The sequence below is a fragment of the Alosa pseudoharengus genome, unplaced genomic scaffold, assembly GCF_046254945.1.
Source record: "Alosa pseudoharengus isolate Yale_2024_CS ecotype anadromous, Long Island Sound unplaced genomic scaffold, YU_APseudo_1.1 YU_APseudo_1.1_scf_22, whole genome shotgun sequence".
NCBI classification, from domain to species: Eukaryota; Metazoa; Chordata; class Actinopteri; order Clupeiformes; family Clupeidae; genus Alosa; species Alosa pseudoharengus.
In genome coordinates this window covers 6,721,018-6,747,845 of record NW_027468680.1, presented here as the reverse complement: position 1 = coordinate 6,747,845, position 26,828 = coordinate 6,721,018, and the positions used below count along the sequence as shown (strand labels likewise).

Below are 26,828 nucleotides of genomic sequence, written 5' to 3'. Positions count from 1 at the left end.
GCTCCCTCTTCTTCGCCAACTTTCTTCTTTTCTTTCCTTGTGGCCATTTCCTTGGTTTCTTTGTTTCTCCTCTCCGCCTATCTCCCACAATCCCACTTCTGACACCAAATGTGGCAGGATAGCCACAGCAGTGGAGAAGACGGAGGAGACCAAACAGATTTCAACGAAAGGCTTCGTTTATTTTTTTCTTCTTTTCTTCTTTTCTTAAAATCGTGCAAATATTTACAGTGCCAAACATACATGAAAAATACGCAAAACAAAACTGTAGCAAAACAAAAAGAAATAGGCATAAGTAGCCAGGCTAAGTCCTCAGACCCTGAACCACTATCAACCACAATCAATTGACAGACATGTTCCCATCACTACCATCACTGACATACTGAGGCTCTGGGGCCTAATACAGAGCATTGCTATCCGTAGCCCCGCCCCCTGGATAACCCCACTGTCAAAAATAATCAATTAACTAAATAACAACATTGTAATTACCAAATAACAAATCAAACAAGAAAACACATAATACACAAATACATACAATAATTGCCATGTACAAAAACACCTTACTAAACCCCTAAAAATAGCTTTAATTTATTACCCCTAAACACCCCCATAACAATGGGCTGCCCCACAATGAACCCGGGAAACCCCTCTATTTCTTTCCAATGGAACAGTCCATCTGTTTCCCCACACGCAACGCGGAAGTAAGTTTTTAACGGCGGGTGAGTGAATGGCTTACGGAGTTGTGATAGCAAATGTTTAATCAATAAATTACGTTTTTAACAGCCAGTGTGCATTATTTTACTTGTTGATACTAGACAAAGAATATACAGATGAGAAATGAGAATGACAATATATCTTACGTGAATGTTTGAATCAGTGAGCTGCACAAACTATAGCCATCTAGAAGTGCTGGTAGGCCTTTCCCTGCACTCTAAAACTAAGTTCGGCCCTGTGTAAGTAATCTATGGTAAATGGTGATTAATGACAATGTTAAGATGATAAACAGTACATACGGTAATGAGAATGAGTAGCGTCAGGACAGGACAGCAGTGATTTAAAGATGCCGGCAAATGGCCGCCTGCGCGCTGCGCGCTACATGCGCGTGTGCGTCACAGCTCAGTCTGTGACAGGGGACTATGGGACACTACTGCTAGCTGCTCTAAGGGGGCTATGGGACTCTACTGCTAGCTGTAAGGGGGCTGAATGGGCTGCTGTAAGGGGACTACGGAACAATGCTTGCTGTAAAGGGACTGTATGTGATGATGCTGCTAGCTGTAACACCAGTCCACTAGTAACACTAGTCCTACATGCTACGTGAGTGAGCATTAGCGATAAAAATCAGTTTAATTACATTGTTTTCAATTGGAATGTCCTGACAGTATGCATACGCTAAGCAGTGCTGTGCAGCGGATGCAACGCAACATTTTGATCAGAACTAGCTGTAAGGGGACATAGAAAGCATGAAAGACATACATATTCAATAATAAATAAACGGTATAGGGGACTACTATAGGTGACACTACTGCTAGCTGTAAGGGAACTATGGGACACTACTGCTAGCTGCTGTAAGGGGACTATGGGACACTACTGCTAGCTGCTGTAAGGGGACTATGGGATTCTACTGCTAGCTGTAAGGGGACTATGGGACACTACTGCTAGCTGCTGTAAGGGAACTATGGGACACTACTGCTAGCTGTAAGGGGACTATGGGACAATGACACTACTGCTAGCTGTAAGGGGAACTATGGGACAATGACACTACTGCTAGCTGTAAGGGGACTATGGGACACTACTGCTAGCTGTTAGGGAACTATGGGACAATGACACTACTGCTAGCTGTAAGGGGACTATGGGACGCTACTGCTAGCTGTTAAGGGAACTATGGGACACTACTGCCAGCTGTTAAGGGAACTGTATGGGACGCTACTGCTAGCTGTTAAGGGATGTCTGGGACACTACTGTTAGCTGTAAGGGGAGAATGGGGTAAGATGAGCCATGTTTTACATTACATGTACTCATTACAAAAAAAAAAAGGCCGCACTTTGCATATACGTGTTTTATTGCACAAAAATGCGCAATGTGCAACAAAACACGCATATGTAAGTGCGGCCTTTTTTCTTTCTGAGTTAACATTTAAGTTTGGCCAAGCACTCTAAAAAGTAACATAAGAGACTGAGTGAAGCCTGCTCCTACCATATACTTTATCATGTACTCATTACATACATCATTCTAATGTGTCAAATAAGTTTTGTTTTGTAACCTTCACACCAAACAAAAAATCTAAGTGTTCTACAACTTCTGCAACCAACAACTCTTTGATAACTTATAAGGGTAAAGAGATATGATATCTGCAAAAAGGTTGGTCTCATGGCACAACTTGCCCCATATGAGGGGTGAGATGAGCCTAGGTGTGGGCTAGGTTGGGCCAAAACAAAGATTTCAGGTAAAACATTTTTATTACTTCAAACAATAATTTCATTTCTACAAACAGTAACAAACACCAACATTCAACTGAGAATTTGGCAAATAGAGTCAACTGAAAATTTGCCAAGACAGGTTTAGGCCTATATTTTGTTGCCTGTTTACCTTTGAATTCGCCCATTTAATTTTGATTTTGAAGATTTGCTGCCTAGTCTCTTTAGCTCTTAGTAACACTAAGGAACCATATAGAATGAGGTCACAAAATCAAGGCAAACTTAAATCTTACAGATGCAATACAAGTACTAGTTAACTGGCTCAACTTACCCCAGCCCTGGTGGCTCATCTCACCCCACAACCACCCTTTTGAAAGAAAATGCTTCTCACAACAAGCTAAGGAAACATTCAGGATTTTGTTTAGCCCTCACATCATAGCTTAAAAAGACACCAATTGGGGGCGCTCATCTCTCTCTCTCCCACTCACTTCCTGTCAATCTTCACTGTCCCGTCCAAACAAAAGGCAAAAAGCCCAAAACATATACTTAAAAACAAGGGTATCAATTGAGGTGTAAAGCATCACATTGTTGTTCTATTCATGTTTTCTCTAATTCACCCTAACTCTGGACATGAATGGAATCCACTTGGAGAGCAAAAAATCATGTGCCATGTGTAACTTTTCACAGAATGTAAATAATGATTCCCTCTTCCATAAAATGCTGTCACATGATAACATTTGCTTACGGTTTCCTAGAAAAAAAAGCTTTGCCTATATGCAAAATCTACCCCGTTCTCCCCTTAGGGGGCTGTATGGGATGCTGCCTCTAGCTGTAATGTCCAGGACAGCTGACTGCACCATCCATCTGATAATGGCTTGGATGACTTACACACACACACATACACACACATGCACATACACAGCTGCTGAAACTCACCAGCACACAGACACAAATATACAGCCACATGCAAGCACACACACACACACACACACACACACACACACACACACACTTATATTCATTAATAACACAACAGGGGTTTATGATCAGCCGTTGCGGCTGTGTGTGTTTTGGCTGGGATATCCATGAAACAGGATATCCTCATAATACCAGCACTGAGACAAGAATGGCAATTACATATTTGGGGCAGCCGTGGACTACTGGTTAGCGCTTCGGACTTGTAACCGGAGGGTTGCCGGTTCGAACCCCGACCAGTAGGCGCGGCTGAAGTGCCCTTGAGCAAGGCACCTAACCCCTCACTGCTCCCCGAGCGCCGCTGTTGTTGCAGGCAGCTCACTGCGCCGGGATTAGTGTGTGCTTCACCTCATTGTGTGTTCACTGTGTGCTGAGTGTGTTTCACTAATTCACAGATGGGGATAAATGCAGAGACCAAATTTCCCTCACGGGACTCAAAAGAGTATATATACTTATACTTATATAGGCCTACTTATACTTATATAGGCCTACTTATACATATCAGTACATAACTGCAGCAAATGGACACTGTTTGACATCACACACACAATAACCGTGCAATCTTCTATTACCCTTCAATGTATTACTGTAGCATACTGTAGAGTGAATCCAACCCAACACTACAACACACAATAAACCATAATTATCCCTCATTACAAAACTGAAATGTCCTACTAAAGCACACATTTAGAGATCACACACACACACACACACACACACACACACACACACACACACACAAACTCAACAATACATGACCAACTGGATGCCCCCCCCCCCCCACTCCCCCCCACACACACAAAAACCCACACACCACTGCCTATAGATGATGATCATGTAAATATGATTCTCCCTCACAGGAGGGGAGCGGGTGTTTCCGCAGTGTGTTGGTCTAGTGCTAAGCTGTAAATGGCTCTATTAATTAAGGCCAATCCTGCACTAGTGAGTGGTGCGGAGGGCTGGTGCGTCCCTCTAAATCCCCCCCCCCCCACACACACACACACACAGGGCACTGAGTCTCTGCTGCTGATCCTCCCCTGGCCTGATTGCCCTGGTCTGCAGTGCAAGTGGCTCAGCTATCCTATTATTGATTGATTAACACTGTTAATTCAATCCTAATTTAATTCAATTTGCTTAGCCGCACTGTAATTAATTTGTTGACATCTGGCACCTGCTGCAGAGTGGCTAATGCTAGGTAGCCAAAGCTACGCATGTCAACCTGATGTCAACGCTGCCCATCCATCGCTAATCTCGTTTGGGACGCATGGAGCTCCCTATTACAGTACATGCTTGCCCCCTAACCTTATCCGCTGTGCTTTCGATCGCATCTGCACTATGTATGTCTCTGTGCTTGTCATGATGGTGGGCAAGAGTTTGCTCAAAGTGTATTATTTTGGATATTACATTTTAAACTTATTGAGAGTGATCCTTTTTTGGACTCCCCTTACAAATGAAGATTTAAATCCACATGAGGATGTGGCTGCTGGACACAGCGTGGCCATGTGTTTGCTAATGCTTGACTTGAGTGGCTCTGTGAAGTGTAAAGCTGTCCGACAGATATTTGGTTTCTCCCGTTTAGCCCTTCTGTGTAGCTTTCCACAAATTTAAAACATCTTTAAAGTCTTTAAAAAAAATGGGTTGAATGTGTTTTGGGATCACCTCTGTGGAATCTGATCAGATGGAGGAGACTTACATGTCCTAAATGAGTGGTCAAATGCTCATTTCCAGCCATAATGGATGGTGACTTTGGGTTAAGACTTTCACAAACACAAGGCTAATGCATCTGAGCTCAAATCTGTGTGATCTTTTGAGTGGTGGCTAAATGGCTTTGGAAGATAAGATCTAAAGATCAAGATCGTGGGACAAGTATCTGAACTGATGGAGCTTATTTTAATCATCCAACTGTTTATCAGTTTGGGGTCAAACATATGGCTTTGCTCTGCATATCACATAAAAAAAAAATGTTTTCAATCTTTGAGAGAAAATGTACACTGCCAAAAAAGCTCTATCAACCAAAGTGATGGCCAGTATAGCTTAAAGGCCATGACATTCTTAGTCTAATGTGAGCCACATAAGTTTTTTTTTTTTTTAATTCAGGATCAATATGAAGCCTCTTTCACCTTTAGAAGATGCTAAGAGGTGGGTAACAGGTAGTCCTGAAACAATCTCTCTCCTTTAGAAGATGCTAAGAGGTGGGTAACAGGTAGTCCTGAAACAATCTCTCTCCTTTAGAACAGCGGTCCCCAACCACCGGGCCGCAGGACATTCCTAACCGGGCCGTAGACTACGACATGAGTTTAAAAAAAAAAATGCATGCAAACTAAACTACATTTAATTCGCAATAATGTCACGTTTTTACATGGCATAGGCCTATATGCAGTTGTTTGATTGCACGCATGTTTGCATTTTGCAAGGTCTATTTTCTTACGTCTGTCTGTCCCGCCTTCAACACTTTTACATATTGCCTTCAGCGCTGCGCAGCCTCAGGTCAGCTCACTTCACTTGATCAGTTCTTGGCGAACAAAAACAGCAACAAAAAACAAGCATCTTTAGCAGGTCACTGGCCAGAGTGTTTGAGTTACGAGAGCCGCTGAAGATATTTCGTACAGAAAAAAAGTCACCATTAGCTGCGCATTTTAGTGATGAGGACTAGGTGTCAAAACTCGCTTACCTGTGTGACATATTCGGGTTGCTTAATGACCTCAACCTGTCACTCCAGGAGAGAATGACGACTGTCTTTAAACTGGCAGATAAAGTCGCTGCATTTAAAGCCAAGCTTGATTTGTGGGGACGACGAGTGGACCAGATAAGTTCCAAACAGTAGGCTATTGGGAGTTTTGGGAGAGACTGAGGCAGGGCCCTTTCTCTCGCAGCTGGTGCGCGATCACCTTGTTGCGCTTTCAAATGAGTTTGAGCGTTACTTCCCATCCTCCAAAGATCCACGGAAAAACCAATGAGTGGGTCAGCAAACCATTTGTCAATATCCCAGTCCTAACTTGTCAGCGCAGGAGGAAGAGCAGTTGATCGAAATTGCAAATGACGGTGGTGTTAAGAGTGTGTATAAGGAAACCTCTCTGGCGGGTTTTTGGATCAAAACCAAAGCAGAATATCCCGAGATAGCCGTAAAACGCTGAAAACGTTTCCCACCACGTATCTATGCGAGGCCGGGTTTTCGGCAATGACTGCAACTAAGACCAAATTACGCAATCGACTGGACATTTCAAACACACTGAGGGTGTCACTGTCTTCCATCACCCCCAGATGGAAGCTTCTTAATTGTTGTAGGGAAACAAGCAGGGCTCCCACGGATTATATTCGTAATGCACGTTTAGTTCCCATGTTTTGTTCCCATATTTTGTTAAGCATGTTCACACTTATAGATGTAGCTTCAAGTTGTTCAATATTCATAGTTCATATTGTTCAATTTTCACTTCTTCAAGTTCACGTTTTTCACAAGAGATCGTTACCTTCACTGTTCATACATAACTAAAGCTAGTTCTTTTCAAGTAATGGAACATGGAACCCCCGACCCCCCCCCCCGCCGGTCCGTGAAAAAAAAATAGGAATCAAACCGGTCCATGGTACATAAAAGGTTGGGGACCCCTGCTTTAGAAGATGCTAAGAGGTGGGTAACAGGTAGTCCTGAAACAATCTCTCTCCTTTAGAAGATGCTAAGAGGTGGGTAACAGGTAGTCCTGAAACAATCTCTCCTGCCCGTCTGCTTGCATATAAAAGGCCAGGAATGACACTGCCACCGCAAGAACAGCTGTGCCACATACTTTACCCTCACAGATCTACGCCACATGCATTAGCAGCATATCATGAAGTTCATTGGAAACTCATTTACAGTTTCAGACAAGCTTGTAATTTATGGGGGGGGTAATCAAAACCAGCCAATACAACCCCCCCAATAATCATATTAACTGTCAAAGAACATGAGGAAGTGGTCCCAGCCCCCCCAATGTTTCACCCAAAGTTGCGCCCTTGGTTTCAGAATAACCTAATAATGCACCACACATAGAGTAATGTGTATTTGTCTGATATCTACCCTGGTACAGGATTGAAGTTTATACTAGGAATGTAATATCCGGCTGACCATGTCTTCTATCTGTTAAATACCTATATGAATGATATATGAATGGACCTATGGATGAACTATGGATGGTGGAAGGAGTCTTACGAACAACTCAACACTGCAAACAGAGTTTCTGAACCCATTACAGTAAGCCAGCAAACTAATGCAATATGCGAAGACTTCAACGCCCTTAGAGCATCATGTCTCTGGTGTTGAGGCGCTTGTCTAATTTCCGATGTAGTGGATTTGATCTCTTCTCATTTAATTTCAGCAGAATTTCCCAATGATAGTTCTGTGCTTTTTTGTGAAAAACATACAACCACTCCTTTTGTCATACAGATGTACTGTATGCAATGCTTTGTGACAATGCATAATGAGTCTGAAAATACATATTTGTATATTTGTATTTGTATTACATATATAGTCTCACAGATAGCCTTCATTAACATAGCCTATATAGGCCTAATCTACTAACAGAGATATACCTAAATGCCTTACCTTGACACATTTTCTCCATGTGAGCAATGTTCCCTGCATGAGCTATTGATAGGCAGCACGTTTAACCTCTCTGCTAGTCCAGAGCAGATTCAGAAACGCAGGACTTTGTGTTTTACAATGAGGTGAGCCTGCCACCCTCTGGTCAGAAATATGAATAACAATCTGACGTCATAACAATCGTAAAATACATTTTCAACTGACTGGAGATGTGAATTTGTGGTGGCCTTGAAATAAATACCCTGTCTAGAGTGCAAAAGAGACAAATGCATAATATGTTTATTATGTTTCACAAGACAGATCTTAAATAAGTAACTGTGATTGGAAATCATTTCAGAATACTCCTTCTCCTCAAACATCTTCATTTGTCAAATCTAAGAGATACCCAAATCCTCTTTGCTAAAGTTATGAACAGTTAGAAGACTATAGAAACTGGTCTTATATTTTATTCTATCACAAATGAAGGTGGATTTAGGCCACTAGATGGCAATAATCGGCAATTTTCAGTAACTAACTTCACAAAGACTACACCCCTTACAGAAAGCAGAGGGTGTACACCCCTAATTTCAGGAGGTTTCAAGATGGTGTAGATCTATGAATTGGACTGTAAATTCTTTTGACTGCTTGAAGCCGTAAGACATTTCAATCCTATTTTAAGAGGGTGCTGATGACTTTCGTTGCCTGGGTTGAAATGGAACCGCAAGGTATTTGATAAAAGTCACAGAGACATTAATGCACAGGGGAAGTCTCAGAATATTCCAGATTAATGTTTCATAGCATTAACGATATTAAACATTTTCAATCTAATATAAGCCACCCACCACCCAGTGTGCTCTCTCTCTCTCTCTCTCTCTCTCTCTCTCTCTCTGTCTCTATCTCGCTGTGTATGTGTGTGTGTGTGTGTGTGAGTGCATTTGTGTGTGTATGCGTGTATGTATATAGAGGGCAAACACCTCTCTCTCTCTCTCTCTCTATCTCGCTGTGTGTGTGTGTGAGTGCATTTGTGTGTGTATGCGTGTATGTATATACAGTTGTTAGAGGGCAAACATCTCTCTCTCTCATTAGAAGAAGGTGAACGACAGAGAATGAGGGAGGGAGACAAACTGAGCAGTGAGCAGTTCAATTAAAGTGGGGTGAGAAGTCTGTCCATTAATTCACAGTGAGCGTAATTAAAGCGATGCTGGTGGATGACTGGAGGGCTTGTGTGTGTGTGTGTGTGTGAGTGTGTGTGTGTGTGTGTGTGTGTGTGTGTGTGTGTGAGAGAGAGAGAGAGAGAGAGGAGACTGTCAGACATGCTGTCGAACCCAGAGCTACCCTGAGCTACCCTGCCCTGAATAATTCAGATCATTTTGGCAGTGAAACAGTGAAACAGTCCCATCTCTAATATCCTCTGTGGATTATTCAGATTTATCACAAAAGAAATGATAAAAGCGCTTCATCCCCTGGCTTCGACGTCACTGTGTTGAAGATGCCTCTGCTTTGAGCTCTCTGTGTCAAAGTGAAGAATAGAAGTTCAGGAGGCAGGTGAAAGCAGTGCTGTTCCATGCACAGCACTGAGTCTGACCTTCCATGCACAGCACTGAGTCTGACCTTCCGAAAGTCAGAAACAATCAGTTGCTCACAGCTGACTCTCAGGTGCTGTTCAGTTTGGACTCTTTTAGATCATACATTTGATGCAGTGGCCGAGTAGAGTTCTGCTGGAGCTGCTGGAGCTTTGTGTAAACTGTTAAAGGAACACCAAAGAACGTTTCCTCTGTCGCACGCACGCTATTTGTTTATCCAGGACCAGCTTTGCAAATAACAAAAGATAGAGAAAGTTGCATGATTTTATGAAAGTATGATGTATTGCAACATCAGATGCAAGTCAAATTTGTAGTTTCTTATGTCTCAATCCATCAAACTACAGATCCACTACCCGATCTGGCAAACTTACATAGTGCGGTTATAGCTGATAGAGGGCCGCAAAGCGAAAGCAGAAGTGCCGTTTACCTTGTTACGAGTTGGTACAAAAAGGTACAAAAACTCTTTGGTGTTGCTTTAAGGGAAGAGCACTTCAGTGGTTTGCCTTCTATTTATCCAGGTGGACATTTGAGGTCAATATGGGTGACATCTCTTCAGATATATATTGCCCCCCCCTCTTGTGTAGTATCCCACAAGGTTCAATTATAGGTCCCCTTTCTCGTTTAGAAAGTATGGTATCTCTTATCAGTGCTATGCAGATGACAAATAATCTATCTACCTGCCAATCCTGGTCATGATAATCCACAGACCCTTTCTGAATGGAGGATATGAAATACTGGGTGGGAAATAGCTTCCTCAAATGGAACGAGAGAGACAGAAGTTTCCCAGCCACTAGTGTTGACATTAGCAGTGTACACAGACCTGGTGTAATGAACCTTGGGGTGTTTGTCAGCTCTGCTATAAGATTATGATAAGTTAATAAGCTTATAAAACAACAAAATGAGATTTTTATTGGTGGTAGCTGCATCATTTCATCAACTGAGAATAATTCCCAAAGTAGAGAATTTCCTTCCTCCAAAAGATTGAGATGGTGGTCCATGCTTTTATGTCTTTGAGACACGACTGATAAGTCATTAGTCAGACATTACTCTCCAACTACAGCACTGCAGCAGCTAGACTTTATTACCCCTGCTGTCCCTGCATTAGCACCAGGTGAGGTTCATGATGGCTTTTAAAGGTTTACTGTTTGTTTTTAAGATTCAGAATGGTCTTGCTTCAGCAAGTCTCCTGACCCCCAATGTTCTAGCAAGGAACACGCTGTTTTTGGTTTTAGATCTCACTTTAAGATCTCATTTTAAGATCTAAGTTTTAGATCTCATTTTAAGATCAAATTTTTAGATCTCAAGCTATAGTGCTATTGTTCCAGACTGAAATAGCCTCCCATTTTATGTGAGATCTGACTTTCTGGACACTTTTAAAACCAGAAAAAACTGCATAAAACTAAAAACCGCATAAAACTAAAAACTGCATAAAACTTTCTGAATACCTTTGGCTTTTAACAAAGTGATGCTCTTTAGCTGCATTTAGTCCAGTCTGGGGTTAGGGTTTTATTTAATTTGTGCTTTTGGACAGTCAGTGTTTCCTGTACGATCAAGTTCACTTTTAATTCTAATTGATCATTAAAACTGTTGTTGTATTGTCAATGGCTTCACCTTGACTGGAAAGCACTATGTGAATACATATGGATTGTGAAGCATTTCACCTGATAGATCCAGATGGGTTGTGAAACTATGTGTAGATAGATTGAGGTGAATTGTCGAATCATGCGCGCAGACAGGCAGGCTTTGTGCTGCAGGACTAAATGGCTGTTCCCTTGCATGCAGAGGCTAAAAACTAATGACCGAAGTGGAGATTTCATCTCGGTAATGGGGGGGATCGGCGCACGGATCTGGCGCTAGTCACGGATCACAGACTGACTGGTCATGACTGGTCATCCTGGAGTTTTCCAGGAATGCTATGAATTCTGCCTGATTGCATTCCTGTTACCGGCCACACACACGGAAGCCACGCTATTAAACAGAATTGAGCCGCCGTGCATCCTCCCCACGTCTCTCTGTCCAACCTGTGCATCTGACACCCCCCCCCCCCCCCCGACAGTCGCTCCTGATGTGGTTTTCTAGGACAAGGCAGGCCTCATTTATCTGACTTGTCTTTGCTTGTAACCTAATCATTAAAATGACTGCAATAAATAAGGCTGTCAGCAGTGTGTGTGTGTGTGTGTGTGTGTGTGTGTGTGTGTGTGTGTGTGTGTGTGTGTGTGTGTGTGTGTGTGTGTGTACGTGCATGTGTGTACGTGCATGTGTGTGTGTGTGTGTGTGTGTGTGTGTGTGGAGGGCGGGTTTGATGTATGCTATGTGCCAGGGTACCAGCTCCCCTGATGACACCAACCCCCCCCCCAGCCCCCTCCAACCCCCCCCCCCCCCCACACACACACACACACACACCAAACACTGAGAGTTTCAGTAGACCATCTGTGGCTTGACTCGCCTGCCAGAGCTTATCTTTGCACGAGTGTGTTTGTCCTGGTTTACTTTAACTACACGCTTCAATTTTATTTTTAAATCCTTCTTGTGTGGATGGAACAAGGGTAAAGCACTGTCATATGCTCCACACAGAGCGGCCTCAGGGTAAAGCACTGTCATATGCTCCACACAGAGCGGCCTCAGGGTAAAGCACTGTCATATGCTCCACACAGAGCGACCGCAGGGCAATTTGGCCGTTATCTTCTCTCCCCTGTTATGTAAAAGGTCTCTCTAGAAAGCAGAGAGAGGGCATTTCATAAGGCTGTTTATAGCTTGTGTGTGTGTGTGTGTTGTGTGTGTGTGTGTGTGTGTGTGTGTGTGTGTGTGTGTGTGTGTTAGTGTATGCGTGCGTGCGTGCTCAAGGTAAAACAGGTCAGTAAGAGGTAGCAGTTGTTTTCCTGTAATAAGCTAAATCCTGCATGATGTAGCTGCTGACTGGTAAAGTGAAAGTGTTTGGATAGACTCCTGTTGTTTTGATTATGTAAACGGGATCGTCGGCAGTGCATTTCTGTGGAGAGAGCAGACAGCTACAGGGGACAACAGCATAGTGGCCTCTGCCAATGGGCTCATTTGGAAGATAAGGAATCTGCTTCCAGACATAGGCTCTGGTCCTAGAGCAGACATCCCAACCTGCAACAAGTCATTTCAGGGAGGTATCACAACCCCCCCCCCCCCCCCCACTCCCTCCAAAAAAAAAAAAAAAAACTTTAGCCTACTTAAATACAGATTAATATGTTCAATAATGTAGATTTTGGTAGTTTTGTCTTTTCATGTAGCCTTGGCAACTAGCCATTTAGCATAGGCCTGAATAATATGCACATGAATTGACACCTCAACATGTCTTTTGCAATCATTCAACCCGCCATGGGCAATGCTAAAGTCACTGTTACAAACAGTGCAGCGTGCAAGACTAGGCCTATCATTAATTTTTACTCTTATGTGACAATAGCCTACACTTTGAAATGGGTCTTACATTTTCATTTTTTTGAGGCACTGACTCTGCCATGACGGGAGAAAAGAGATAAAAGCCCGCCTACACTGAAAACTGATTGGTTGATTTAGCGAAACAGGCCAATTGGGATGCTCTCTGTCTTGGATGCGCTCAGGCACACACGCACCACCAGCTCTCTCCCTCTCTTGTCGTGTGCGCGCTACACTCAGATGCACACGCGGTCTCGCATGCGCGCTCTTGATCGCTCACTCTAGATCGCTCACTCTAGATTCCGGGAGATTTTGCCTAATTTGCGGGCGTCAGGGAGCCGCTATCACAACCTGGTCTCACAGGAATCCGTGAAATAGCCACGGACGCTTAACTCAAAATCCGTGGTGGGCCCACGGAATCACTGAAATTTCCGTGAAACTCACACGGATTTCGATTCAATGCAAGTTAATGACACTCATATCCCGTGGCTATTTCACGGATCCCCGTTTAAACAACTGAGTGCAGATTTCGCTCAACGGACGTTGTTATCTTATTGGGAAACACACTTTTGATACATTCAGTTCGATTTGTATTGCCTTTTTTAGTGTCTGTGTAATGTTAGCCTGTCAGGCGTTGCATTCCATCCCTGTTTCAACAACTGAGTGCAGATTTCGCTCAACGGAAGTTACATTTCCGTGAAACACACACGGATTTCGTTCCAATGCAAGTTAATGACAATATATTCCGTGGCTATTTCACGGATCCCCGTTTAACAACTGAGTGCAGATTTCGCTCAACGGATGTTGTTATCTTATTGGGAAACACACTTTTGATACATTCAGTTCGATTTTTATGTAATGTTAGCCTGTCAGGCGTTGCATTCCATCCCTGTTTCAACAACTGAGTGCAGATTTCGCTCAACGGAAGTTGACATTTCCGTGAAACACACACGGATTTCGTTCCAATGCAAGTTAATGACAATATATTCCGTGGCCCACACACGGATCCCCCGTTTCAACAACTGAGTACAGATTTCGGTCAACTGACTTTTATAACTTTGGGATACATGGATATTGAATAATTACAATCGTTTCAGGACTGCATATTTGCCGTTGGCTTAAATTATGCCCTCATTTAAGTGGGATATTTAATAAAAACGTTCTCACTTCTCATTTCAGCGAGGCATAGTAACCGTTGCTAGGTAAACAAAGCCCATGTCAGAAGCGTATCCCCAGAGAATGTCAACTTAAAAAGAATAGCTTACTGATAGCACTAGTTCTTTCGTCTCAATACTGATTATGAAGTTGTTATAAATGTAATACACTACTGCAGAAATGTTTATATTGCTTAAGGTGGAAATAAAGTTCTTTGGCAAAGAGATGCATTCTGGGAAGTGATGTGTTTAAATGTAATGGCTACATATACCCAAGTTTCTTTCATTCGGAGATTTATGCTCATTATTTTACAAATTTGAGCAAGGATATAAAATATTAAGACTGTACTTTTTCATTGCTATTGATATTTTGGCGCAATTTTGTGCATCGCATCACTGTGTGCGACGATCCCAGGGCGACGCTCGAAAAAGGAAACAGCCCCAGTGTGATAGGCTGGTTGCTGTCATGTGACACACGCCACCACAAGAAAGCGGAAACGCATTGTAGAGCGAGAGCTGGCTGGCTATGTGGGGTAAGGTAAGTTAAACTACGTTAATTTAGTAAATAATAATAATAATGGTGTTGTTTTTTGTTGTTTCGAACAAAATATAGGTATACTTATCATGACCAAAAACCCTTCATGCTGTAAAACAACTAGAATCACGCGAAATTAGTGCAATTTCTTAGTGAATGTCTTATAATGGTAAAAGACGTGGACAAATGCGTGATAATTAGCCAAATAAATAATTGTTATGGTTATTTGGTTAAATTATCGAAATGAGTGCGATGGTGATTGAGATGGTGTTTGACATTAAATTATAAGCAGGTCAGTTTCACGTAATAAGCTATTTGTTTCTTTGGGTCTGGGTAATTCATGTGACAAAAAAATTCTGTTATGCTACTACGGTTTTTCTGAAAAACAAAGCAACATTTCTATCTCCAAAATAATGCATTTCTGAGTGTACTACGTAGTGCATGCAGCTTTTAATGTCCAAAGTAGCCTATACTGATTTTCCTGCATAAGAACTACAAATACTCCTTCAAAACTACAGTGTTGACACTTGAAGTTGTGGAGTTATATTTTAGTAGCCTATTCTATAATAGAATAAATACCCACATCAGTTTTACCCTTGTCTCACCTGTATACAAGGGTACAAGGTGTATGAATTGCAGTAGTGATCAAATGAAAAAGGAAAGAAAGGTGTCCTGATGTGTTGTTTAGGTATGGTGCTGCAATGTTTTCTCGACATATCTTTATGTCTTTTTTTTCTCCCCTCTACTTATGTTTTCACAGATCCTTGCTCCTGATATCCTGATGTATGGGTTGCATTTCATTAAATTACTCCAACAAAACACTCACAGAAAGGAGAGTGGTGTCAAACTACAAGACAGCCAGTATGTAAGCAAGGCCTTGTTTGTCCTTGTTTGGCTACTCATTTGTCAACTTCCTGAAGAGGCTGAAGCATGCTGGCCTTGACACCTCAGTCCTTGCTTCCATTAACAGCTGTGTTATGGAGTGCATCCTCACATCATGGTCTACTGCAGCGGTGGATACAGAGGACAATTGGCAGGTATTTTACATCACTTTTACATTACTTTTACTGTGATTTTGCTAGATATGGTTGTCGCTGTGCTAAATATAGGCCCATATTGTAGATTTAGATTGTTTCTACAGATTGTAGAAAGTAGATTGAACTGATACATTTAGGCCTACACTGTTAAGGGACAGCTGAATTGACCACCTAAACCATATATTTTCTGAAAGCCTATAGCCTCTAGATGTCAATTAATATACATTAAGACATGTCCCACCTTCCTACTGACTTTGGTGCATCATAAGGCGTACATAGGCCCATATTGTAGATCGAGAAACGCATTGTACAGCTGATATATTTAGGCCTACACTGTTAAGGGACAGCTGAATTGACCACCTAAACCATATATTTTCTGAAAGCCTATAGCCTCTAGATGTCAATTAATTAAGACATGTCCTACCTTCCTACTGACTTTGACATATCAAAACTCCACCTCTGAAATGGGAGTGGTCAACTTTTTTTATGTTTTTCCTTCACAGTTTTTTTTGTGGGTGTCTCAGAGATCCCACCTTTGGAACAGTTGTCAGGGGCCTCAAGGCGGTGCCGTGCGTTTTGGTCCCATCCCTCTAGCACCTAGCTTTACCGCGCCAGCAGAGGGAAACCTTGTATGTTTCGAACCGTTTATCTCCTTCCGGGAATAATCCACCGACTCCAAACTGAGCCTGGCTTGTTTGTGATGTCCCGTTGTTCAACATATTCTGATTTCATACTGATCGGATCAACATAAGTGTGCTTTTTGGCTAAAAATTGAAAAATGGCTAAATGTTAAAGCAACACCAAAGAGTTTTTTGTACCTTAAAATAGTGTTTCCAAAATCGTTTCAGTGGTTCATCAACTCATAACAGGGTGAACGGCACTTTCTGCATCCGCTTCGAGGCCCTCTATCGGCTATAACCGCACTATGTAAGTTTGCCGGATCGGGTAGCGGATATGTAATTCGATGGAATGAGACATGAGAAACTACAAATTTGACTTGCATCTGATGTCGCAATACATCGTACTTTCATAAAATCATGCAACATATTCTACCTTGTCTGTGGACATTGTTATTTGCAAAGCTGGTGCTGGATAAACAAATAGTGCGTGCGACAGAGGAAAAGTTCTTTGGTGTTGCTTTAAATTGCCAAAAAAGTAGGCACAATGCTTTGCGTTACAGCTAGAGCGATGAAACTTTGCACGCTCTATGTGGGTCATGTGCAGAAGGTCTGACTTGAATTTCAGCCTCGTAGCTCCATGCTACCACCCAAAACTCCACCTCTGAAGTGGGAGGGGTCAACTTTTTTTAAGTTTTTCCTTCACTGTTTTTTTTGTGGGTGTCTCAGATATCCCACCTTTGGAACAGTTGTCAGGGGCCTCAAGGCGGTGCCGTGCGTCTTGGTCCCATCCCTCTAGCACCTAGCGTTACCGCGGCAGAAGAGGAAAACCTTGTATGTTTCGAACCGTTTATCTCCTTCCGGGAATAATCCACCGACTCCAAACTGAGCCTGGCTTGTTTGTAATGTCCCGTTGTTCAACATATTCTGATTTCATACTGATCAGACCAACATAAGTGAGTTTTTTGGCTAAAAATGTAAAAATGGCTAAACGTTAGCAATTCCACTGCTTTGTTGTTTTGCCACCATATGTACCCTAGCAACACCCAAGCAACCACCTTAATTACCCTAGCAACACCCTAGCAACCATCTTAATTACCCTAGCAACCACTTGTATAATGTCAAGCTAGCAACCACCATAGCAACCAACATGCTTACCCTAACAACCACCATAGCAACCATGTTATTTTGCATAGCAACCACCATATCTACCTTAGCAACACCATAGCAACCATTCAATTTACCCTAGCAACAACCACAATATGACCATAGTAACCACATGACATGTCCTAATGCAGGGGTCGGCAATTACGTTTGGACCCGGGCCAATTTTTTTTCAGACAATGGCATCGCGGGCCATAGCTTTTGTAATGGGGGGGGGGGGGGGGGGGTTATAGGCCTACTATTTAAATTATGAATTATTATATTATATTAAAATAAACATCATCTAACTTTTAAAATGCATTTAATTTAATTCCATTAAAAACGTTTATTTGCTTATGTGCGCTGTTTTTATGCCGCCTGCTGCATCTCCTGTCGTCTCTCATGAAACAGGCGACTTGCCTAGCAACTTGCCGTAACTAATGTGTACAAATATTATTCTTTTGGATGACGTGTAAATGATTAGCTGAACATTGCTATATGCTAGTTATCGATGCAAAATGTCGTTGTCAAAAGCCTTGAAAAGAAAAATTGATTCAGAATGCAGGACCTACAAAGAAGAATGGAAGCAGAGGTATGTGTTGAGCCTGCCTGCATTTATTAATGCCAAGCCTATTAATTTAACGAAACATAGGCTATTTTTGACCTTGCCCACTGGAAGAGGGAGACAGGACACTTTTTTTTTTTTTTTTGCACAAGATTACGCGCACTCGCGTGCCAATACCGTTCCGACCTGTGCGTCATGGATAACTGCAAGGATGTTCCACCTGTTGTTTTGTCACTTTAGTAGGACTATCATCTATACCTCAATAAATGTTTTGAAATTGATGGGATTGCTGTAGGCCTTTTTTTCTTTTTAAAAACATGGGGTTAAAAAAAAAATCATTTTTTTTATTTTTTTTATTTAAACAGCAAATTAACGTCATCTCGCGGGCCAGATAGAATAGATGGCGGGCCAAAATTGGCCCGCGGGCCACTATTTGCCGACCCCTGTCCTAATGTATGTTAAATCACACCTACAACTGACCAGCTTTCAGAAAATATATGGTTTGCATGGCTGAAACTGCTTTGCCTTTGAGTTGGAGCTCAAAACTTATCATATGTGTACCTCGTTCGCCAATATACAAAATAGTGCCATGTATAGAGTTATGAACACTGATCGTGTGATATGCAAAAGTCTGCAGGAAAGTAGGTCAGGCTTTCAGAATACAGTGGGACATGTCTCAATTCATGCTAATATTGGGTGCAGTGAAGAAAGAAAGGGAGGGAGGCTGCTTTTAAAAGAGAGGGAAAGTATAATATTTTTAATATTGTTTTCAGATGAAGAATTGGTGCGGTGGTGAAGCTGGAGCACCCCTGGCTTTTGCCGTATGGGTTGACTTCAGCAGTGAGTCACCCACCGTTAATTTCACAGGTATATGTAATATGTTTTTATTCAACAACATTTCAATGATGAGATCTATCGAAGATGACATTCAATGGAAGAACAATTATTTTAGTATGGTCACAATCTGGCCCTGAGTTTTGATAAAAATGATATTGACATGGCAACACAAACCGAATTGATAATGGATTTTAAGGGGTTTTTTTCCGGTTACGGTTCATTTAGGGCCAAAGTATCTTGAGGCCTTTTGGACCAATGACAGGAAGGCTGAGCTGCTAAACATGTACACTAATAGGGGTGTGTCAAGTGGTATGTATAAATGAAAGTGGTGTTAAGGTTTGTTTCTGTGTCAATCCTTTCTTGAAGTTCAGAAAAGGAACCTTAACATTTGTTTTTAATGACACTGAGCGTACTGTCTTACAGATGCTTTGGGGGGTGAGAGGCCATACGTTGACCCTGATATCAGTGGCACACATTGCCGGATGGCAATTGGCCGTCTGATAAAAGAACATGGTATGACTGGCATTGTATGTTTTCAATTTCCTTATTTAAAGATCAAAATGATGCAGACTACTGAATCTGATTACACTTTAACACCCTTCTATCTCAGCACTGAGTCAGGGTTTGTCTCTGTCTGAATATCTGCCACAACACAGGCCGCCTTGGTGGCCTGAGGAATTGCCCTTTGCCTCAGTCAGTGACGGTATGTTAATATTGACCAACTATTACTGTTTCAACTGCATGCACACAGCTGTTGCAACATGATTTGACTTTTCATAAGAGTATATGATAAAACCAGTAATGATGCATTGTTTGCCATTTTTTATGGAAAAGGTGAAGGGCGTAAAGCTTTCACTGCTGAAAAGCTGAGGCAGGTGGTACGCTCATACAATGCGTATTACAATCTCCAGGTATATATACAAATGCATGAACCTGTCTAAAACCTTTTGCATACCAGTGTGTTTTACAGACTAAAACAGATTTGTACACACATATCTAACAATAATGTGCTTTTCCTTTAATCTGTTGAGCTGCAGCAGTCTGTTGAGGCACCACCATCACCCCCATCACCAGCACCAGCGGCAACACCAACAGCAGCACAAACACCACCAGCACCACAAACACCACCAGCAGCAGCGGCAGATCATAAAGAAGGATCACAATGAATACTACATGTCATTTCCTTTAATGTGTCAACATCTTTTGGAAAAGTAAAGCATCTATCATCATAAAGCAATCTCACTTTTCTTTGTTGATAAGCTACGTGTTTTTCATCGTAATTGATTCAATATCCAAGTGTGACAGTTTTGGTGTACCATGAACAGAACAGGACAATTGGAAACAGTTAGCCACCTATGTTACAGAGTCTAAAAACAAGCAGATTAGCACTAGCAGATTTAGAAATAGCTTCTTTCCCAATGCAATAACAATAAAGGAATTCATTCATTTAGTCATTTCAGTTTGTATTACTACTTTCATTATTATTGTTGTAATCTCACATGTACTATGGCTATCATAATTAAAATTAGATAGATACATAGATAATGTGTCAGTGAAAATACATATATGAGCCAACTGTTCCAGCAAGGAGGAAGATGGGGTATGGATATCGGGCATGCATATCCACTCCTAGGCCTATTCTCCTACACTCCCCCTGTAGTAGCCAGCATTACATTGAAATCTCTCACTTTGGCCTATAGGACACTGACTGGATCTGCTCCTTGTTATTTTAATTCAATGATCAAGATGTACTTCCCCAACCGCCCACTGCTGTCTTCTGATTACCATTTGTTCTGTCGACCACTCATGAACGCTAAATTCAAGACTCTTCCTCAGTGGTTCCATGTGGGTGCAATAAGTTGCACAGTGCTCTTTGTTCCTGTGATAGTTTACAGTGTTTTAAAAGGGGTCTAAAGGCACATTTGTTCAACATGCACTTAGTCCATTAAACAGTAAGCAACTTGTTATTATATCATTGATTGAATGGGCATTTGTTTATTAGCCTATTGCTTGTCCTTATTACAGTCTGATCAACATCTTAATTTATTCCCTGTTCAATTTAAGTGTTATATCGTTTTATATATTTATATGTTGCTTTGAACAGCAAAGATTAGGATAATGAGCCTCCTTATTCTTCAGCCAAGCAGGTAGGCCTACGGGGCGTTGCCTAGCAACAAGGGTCAGAAGTAGCCTACTGTACACGTTTTTCGATATTTTGTGGAATTATACTTCTTTTCATTGAATGCCAATGAGTCATGTACTAACTTGCTTTAACTATTTCTCTACATATTATACCCAGCAAAAGTCGTCTGTGCCAGTGTTTTGCATCCTAACAATAATTTGTTTATGTTTTAATACAAAGCCGTTTTAATGAACTACAAATTCGGCGCCATTGTTATAAAGCAGCGTTGAAATGAACGCTACACGTCATGGGGCATGTAGTCTAATTACAGAAATAGCTATAATTTCAAAATTACAAAAATATTTGTATATATAACATGAGAAACATGCTTGAATTATTAAGATGTATCACCTGCTTGACTATAAAGTCAAAAGCTTGCAACATTTGTAATATTTTTAAATACATGTTATTTTCCCATTTTTGCACATGAGGTAGCCTACATATATCATTGCATATATCAGATAAAAGCACAATATAGATGTTATGAGGTGCTTGGTTTGATCCATGAACTTGTGTGCATCCAAAATCTCTTATTGCAAAATCCTTAGAGAAGCTGATTAAAGCTGAGCTCCTAATCAAGGTGCAACCTCTCTTGGATCCTTCCCAGTTTGCCTATAGGGCCAAGAGGGGGGTGCAGGATGCTACCATCACTCTACTAAGTCTTCTCTATAAACACCTGGAGGAAAGTGGGAATCATGCAAGGTTGCTCTTTGTAGATTTCTCCTCGGCATTTAACACCATCCAACCCCACCTACTGATTGAGAAACTACTGAACAACTTTAGCCTTGACCCAAGCCTGATTGGTTGGCTACTTGATTTCCTCAGCAGAGTTCAGAGAGTGAGGGTAAATAAAGTGCTGTCCAGTGGCCTAACATCATCCACAGGCTCACCTCAGGGGTGTGTTCTCTCCCCCCTGTTGTACATACTGTACAACAATGACTGCCGCAGCCAGTATGACAACAGGCACATTCTAAAATTTGCAGATGACTCTGTAATTGTCAGTCTCCTGAATTCCCATGAGAATGAGCATGGCCCTGTTATCAATGAATTTGTGTCATGGTGTGAAGATGCTTTTTTGCATCTGAACATCAGTAAAACCAAGGACATGTCCATAGATTTCAGACGCCTTCCCCCTGTTCCAAAGCACAGTGTCATCAACGATCAAGATGTTGAAATTGTATCATCTTACAAGTACCTAGGCACCTTGATTGATGACCGGCTTAAGTTCGACCTGAACACCACCTCGGTGTGCAAGAGAGGGCAACAAAGACTCTCTGCACTTAGGAAACTGGCTAAGTTTCAGGTGGACAAAACATTGATGGCATTGTTTTACAAAGCTTTTATTGAGTCAATCCTCATTCTCCATTATCTGCTGGTATGGAAATGTCACCATCAGAGACAAAAATGCACTTTCCAAGATAGTAAATGTGGCCAGTAAGATAGTGGGAGTGAAGTTTGTTAGTCTCACCGAATATTTTAATAAGCAGGTGTTCAACAAAGCGATACAAATATATCAAGACACAAGCCATCCCCTGTATTCTGAATACGTGCTGCTGCCACCTGGCTTGCGTCTGTTGGCATCCTATTGCTTTTAAACAGAGGTACAAAAATTCCTTCATCCCCTTTTCTATTCAAGTACTGAATGTACACAACAGGAAAAGATAGATTTGTCCATTTAGTGACCCCCCCCCATATTCATTCACTTCCTCCTCTTATATCTAACTTATTTAATTAAGTTTTATCTTGGTTTTACTGACTTTTTAGGCATTGTCAGACCTATTTATGTCGTGTGGTATGTAATCCTGTCTGCAATCAAATTGCCCATTTGGGACAAAGAAATAAACTGAACTTGAAAACTGTCAAAAAATGCAGCTGAATAGCTGTTTGGATGGTACTTTGCAGGGCTGTCGCGTAGGTCAAAACTGACCAGCAGAACTGACCATGTCATGCAAATTATGTTTATTTCATATCAAAACACTTGCATCAGATAAAAGCACAATATAGATGTTATGAGGTGCTTGGTGTACTCAAGTAAATGTACTCCGTTACTGTCTGGCTCTGACTGCGCTGTAGTAGAATTTGCTATATGCACATGATGGGAATGCTCTATGTGTCTCTGCTGTCTTTGAAATGGCAGGTTATCTTTTGTGTGTATTCCTGTTTTGCTTTACTGATGCTAGAGGAAAGTTTGGCTCTCGTTGTTCTCAGATCAGTTTCATCCTTGGCTCTGAAGGCGTTCTCGGCAGCCTATGGACATCTCCTGTCATGTCTTCCAGTTAGCCGGGTCTTTGTGTGTGTCACATCATCGATGCACTTACTGATGTAAGAAGTAACAGGAGCTCCCATGCCACAAGGCACCTGGACCCTCTAGACCACAGTCAAAAACAACAGCAAGTATACTACAATAGCAACAATGACTTAAAACAAATATCAAAAGCAGTAATTACTCTGTGGCACTTTTAAATGTTTAGTGAATGAAAGTTCTTCTGCCAGTTTGTCCTAACTGCAATACAAGAAGTAGTGGGAGACAAGCTAACAACACACAACACAGTGATTCTTTGTTGAGAAAACAGGGTGGTAAAACATGTGTGATACTTCCTATTCAATATGGCAACTGTTTGAATGGGAGCAGGAGGTAGTAAGGACCTAGTACTTCAGAGTAATATTGACTTCATAGATCATAACCTGGTACAGTATCCAGTAATAATTTGAATAATGGACAATAGTTGGAAAGGCATGTGCATCATTTACACAATGGTCAAAGCTTTACATGTGTCTGGTGTTGCGGGATAACTAATGTCATCAAGGCAAAATATGGGTTGATTTGTCAATATTTTATTATGTTAACTTTACCAGGTGTGGATCTAGTTTGAGATGCAATAAAGTGTGTTCAAATCTCTTTGTGCCAACACCCCTCCCCTGCAAACAATTCAGCTTTAACAATATCATGCTATGATAGGTTCAAGGATGAAGGTTCAACATTTTGATGTTATTTCAGTAGTAGTCTTTATTAACTTATATTATATAAAAAAATACAAAAGAACAACACTCAGCTAAAACATTTGTTGACTGTTGAGTGAGTGAGTGAGTGAGTGTGTGTGTGTGTGTGTGTAGATCTTTATCTTGCAGGCTCCCAGGATGGCAGACAGGTTTTCCCGCTGAGAAAAAAGGGGGAAGATGGTTAGTGAAAAAGACTGTAACCTGTATTCCAGTTTGATTAGATATTCTAGTGGAGGGATGTTTAGATTAACCAATGTCATAATAGTGTTACAACTAATAAAATATCTGAATACTCCACAGTATGGAAATAAAAAAAACTGGGCCCTGACATTCTGAATTGACAAAAGTTACATTATCAACATCTCAGGTTAGTACATTTACAAGTTCAGAGTGCAAATGAATAAAAAATAGTTTATAGCTCACACTCACCCCAGACAACACTCTACTACCAATTGCCATAAAACCCTACTGTTCATACTTGAATTTCCCCTTGGGCCTACTGTTCATACTTGAATTTCCCCTTGGGGATCAATAAAGTATCTTTCTATCCATCTAAAACATCAGGTACACAGGAGTGTTACAATATAAACTGATTTACGGTATATATGTTTACATGTAGCCTGCAGTACCGGTATATAACTAAATTATAGCATAGACTATAATAACTAAATCTGGTACATTTACATGTCCTACAGTATATGTATGGCTGCTGGAACAACGTAATTTCCCTTTGTGTAATTGTGAGTATCTGGTGTAAAAGATAACCAACTCACCACATTTTGGAAGGCACCCAATCTATTAAGATCTCCATCTTCCCCTGTGGCAGGCAAACAAAGACATAGAAAAATAGTGTCTTGCTTAAAAAGATAACATTGCACTCAACTTAACATTAAAATTTTAACACTTCACATCAGTGACTATCAGCGTTTTGTAGACACGTAACACTTTTTATGATGTTCAGTTAATATCTCCTCATGGTCCACTCACTTTACATTCCCTATACGAGCTGTAAAACATCCTGGTCAATTTACACAGTCCCATAAACTGGAACATAGAGTAACTGCAGACAAACATTCTGGGGTTGGTAGCATCTCTAACAATACTAAAACATGCCGTGAATATTTTTCAGAGAATACTTTATATTATATTTATATATAATATAGGGGTGAGTTATCTCTGGCGTGTCTTGTTCGGGATTTTGAACATAAACACAAAGATGAACAAACGCATTATCTGGTACGATTACTGATACTGACAGTTACTGATCACTGATTTCAATTATTCCGCAGTGCCATTATACATTTTTAAAAGTGATCAAAAAGTACTGTTACATCATCCATTGTTTTATTTGCAATTTTGTGTATGGAAATAACCTTTGTCTTTCTCTTTTTTAGTACTCTTCTGTACTGCTGCTTGTACATAGGGCTGTTGTGGGGGCACTCGTTCTTCACTTCCTTTTCTAGAAACTGTTTGACATAAGCAAATAGTAGTATGTTAATCAAAATGTTAACATTCATACAGAACACAAATAACAAGCATATCATATAATTCATCATACAGTGTACAGATTAGGGCCTGTATCTTACATTCTCCGCAACTGACTTTCTTCCCTAACGCAATTACCATTGCTAATCTACACTTGGTGGAAAGCCACATTTTCTGACATGAAGATGGCCTCCTCTCATTGACCCGGCAAATTGTTTGGATCGGTCAGCGCTTTCTTTCCTGAAAGAATACAAGCAACACAAACAATACACAATGTACAATAAGGTCAAATGTGAAATGTAGGAGTGATGTCATGATATTTTTCTGTACATTTTGTTATTTGATGTCATCTAATTTTCAGTGTCCCACATTTTTTCAGAATTGGGGTTGTATAGAGAAGTTATAATGTATAGAAAATGTGGAATCACCTTTAACCATTAAGGTGAAAATGTCCTTAATGTTATTAAGGCATTTACTTTCCCCCCCACTTAACCTCAGGCCCTGAGGGAGAAGCATTTGTGGGTTTCTCTTTGGGTATTCAAGAAGGAGGACGGGACTCCAGCCCACAGCATTGAGCTTCTCAATCTGAAAAAAAAAAAACCCTGTTACTTTAAAAAAACATTTATAAATTGTGCCAGTGATATATGTTTACGTTTATGTATTTAGCAGACGCTTTTATCCAAAGCAACATACATATAAATTACAACACGCTACGGGCTAGCAGATGCTACGGGAATGCACTAGTTGAGAATGTACTAGTTGAGAATGTACTTGTTGAGAGTGTATGTGGGAAAGGTGTGAAAATATGTGCGTGGGTTTGGTGTGCATGTCTATTTGCATGTGTGCATGATTCATGTATGAACGTGTCACTACAGGAGCATAGTAGAGGTATTACTCATTTTGACACTTCATTCTTAAAGGTTGTATCAGTGATCCTGGCGGATATTGCCTGTGTTTTTGTTATTGTTTATGTTCAAATTTCTTAGCAGACGTTTTTGTCCGATATATAACTCATTTTATATTTTGTCTGAGGACCAAACAAGACACACAAGAGATAACTCAACCTTAACACCAGTATTCATTTTTAAAAAATCCATGCAATGCTTGGTTATTGTTAGTGGTGTACTACCAACCACAATGTTAATGTCCGGTAGACTCCGCGGTTTGTGGTGCATGGGCTGCGTAAAAATACCAGAGTCTTTTTCAGCGCCTAGAATGACAGGAGAGCTAGCCGACCATGAGAAAATATTAGCTGAACATTATAAAAGTGTTTTGTCTTTACAAATCGCTCATCATCGCTGATACAACCTTTAACCTAACATTAGTACTATGGTAATGTAACCAGGGCCTGTG

The 26,828-nt window shown here is 41.0% G+C and overlaps 2 long non-coding RNA genes across 7 annotated transcripts; one reads left to right on the top strand and one right to left on the bottom strand.

Moving 5' to 3' along the window:
- Nucleotides 1-14,462: 14,462 nt before the first annotated feature.
- On the top strand, nucleotides 14,463-20,267 carry LOC143139692 (uncharacterized). 5 transcript variants are annotated; one of them, XR_012990452.1, is made up of 8 exons: nucleotides 14,463-14,607; nucleotides 15,370-15,646; nucleotides 18,745-18,838; nucleotides 19,034-19,117; nucleotides 19,232-19,321; nucleotides 19,419-19,511; nucleotides 19,643-19,719; nucleotides 19,846-20,267. It is a non-coding gene; the product is annotated as an uncharacterized LOC143139692 (long non-coding RNA). The 5 variants fall into 5 exon arrangements; XR_012990451.1 differs by having other exon boundaries at nucleotides 14,463-14,612; XR_012990454.1 differs by having other exon boundaries at nucleotides 14,463-15,474; nucleotides 15,580-15,646.
- Nucleotides 20,268-23,985: 3,718 nt separating this feature from the next.
- Nucleotides 23,986-25,954, bottom strand: LOC143139253 (uncharacterized). Of its 2 annotated transcripts, none has more exons than XR_012990358.1 (5): nucleotides 25,904-25,954; nucleotides 25,577-25,715; nucleotides 25,364-25,456; nucleotides 24,764-24,807; nucleotides 23,986-24,148 (listed from the first exon to the last, which is right to left on the bottom strand). It is a non-coding gene; the product is annotated as an uncharacterized LOC143139253 (long non-coding RNA). The 2 variants fall into 2 exon arrangements; XR_012990359.1 differs by having other exon boundaries at nucleotides 25,614-25,715.
- Nucleotides 25,955-26,828: the final 874 nt, after the last annotated feature.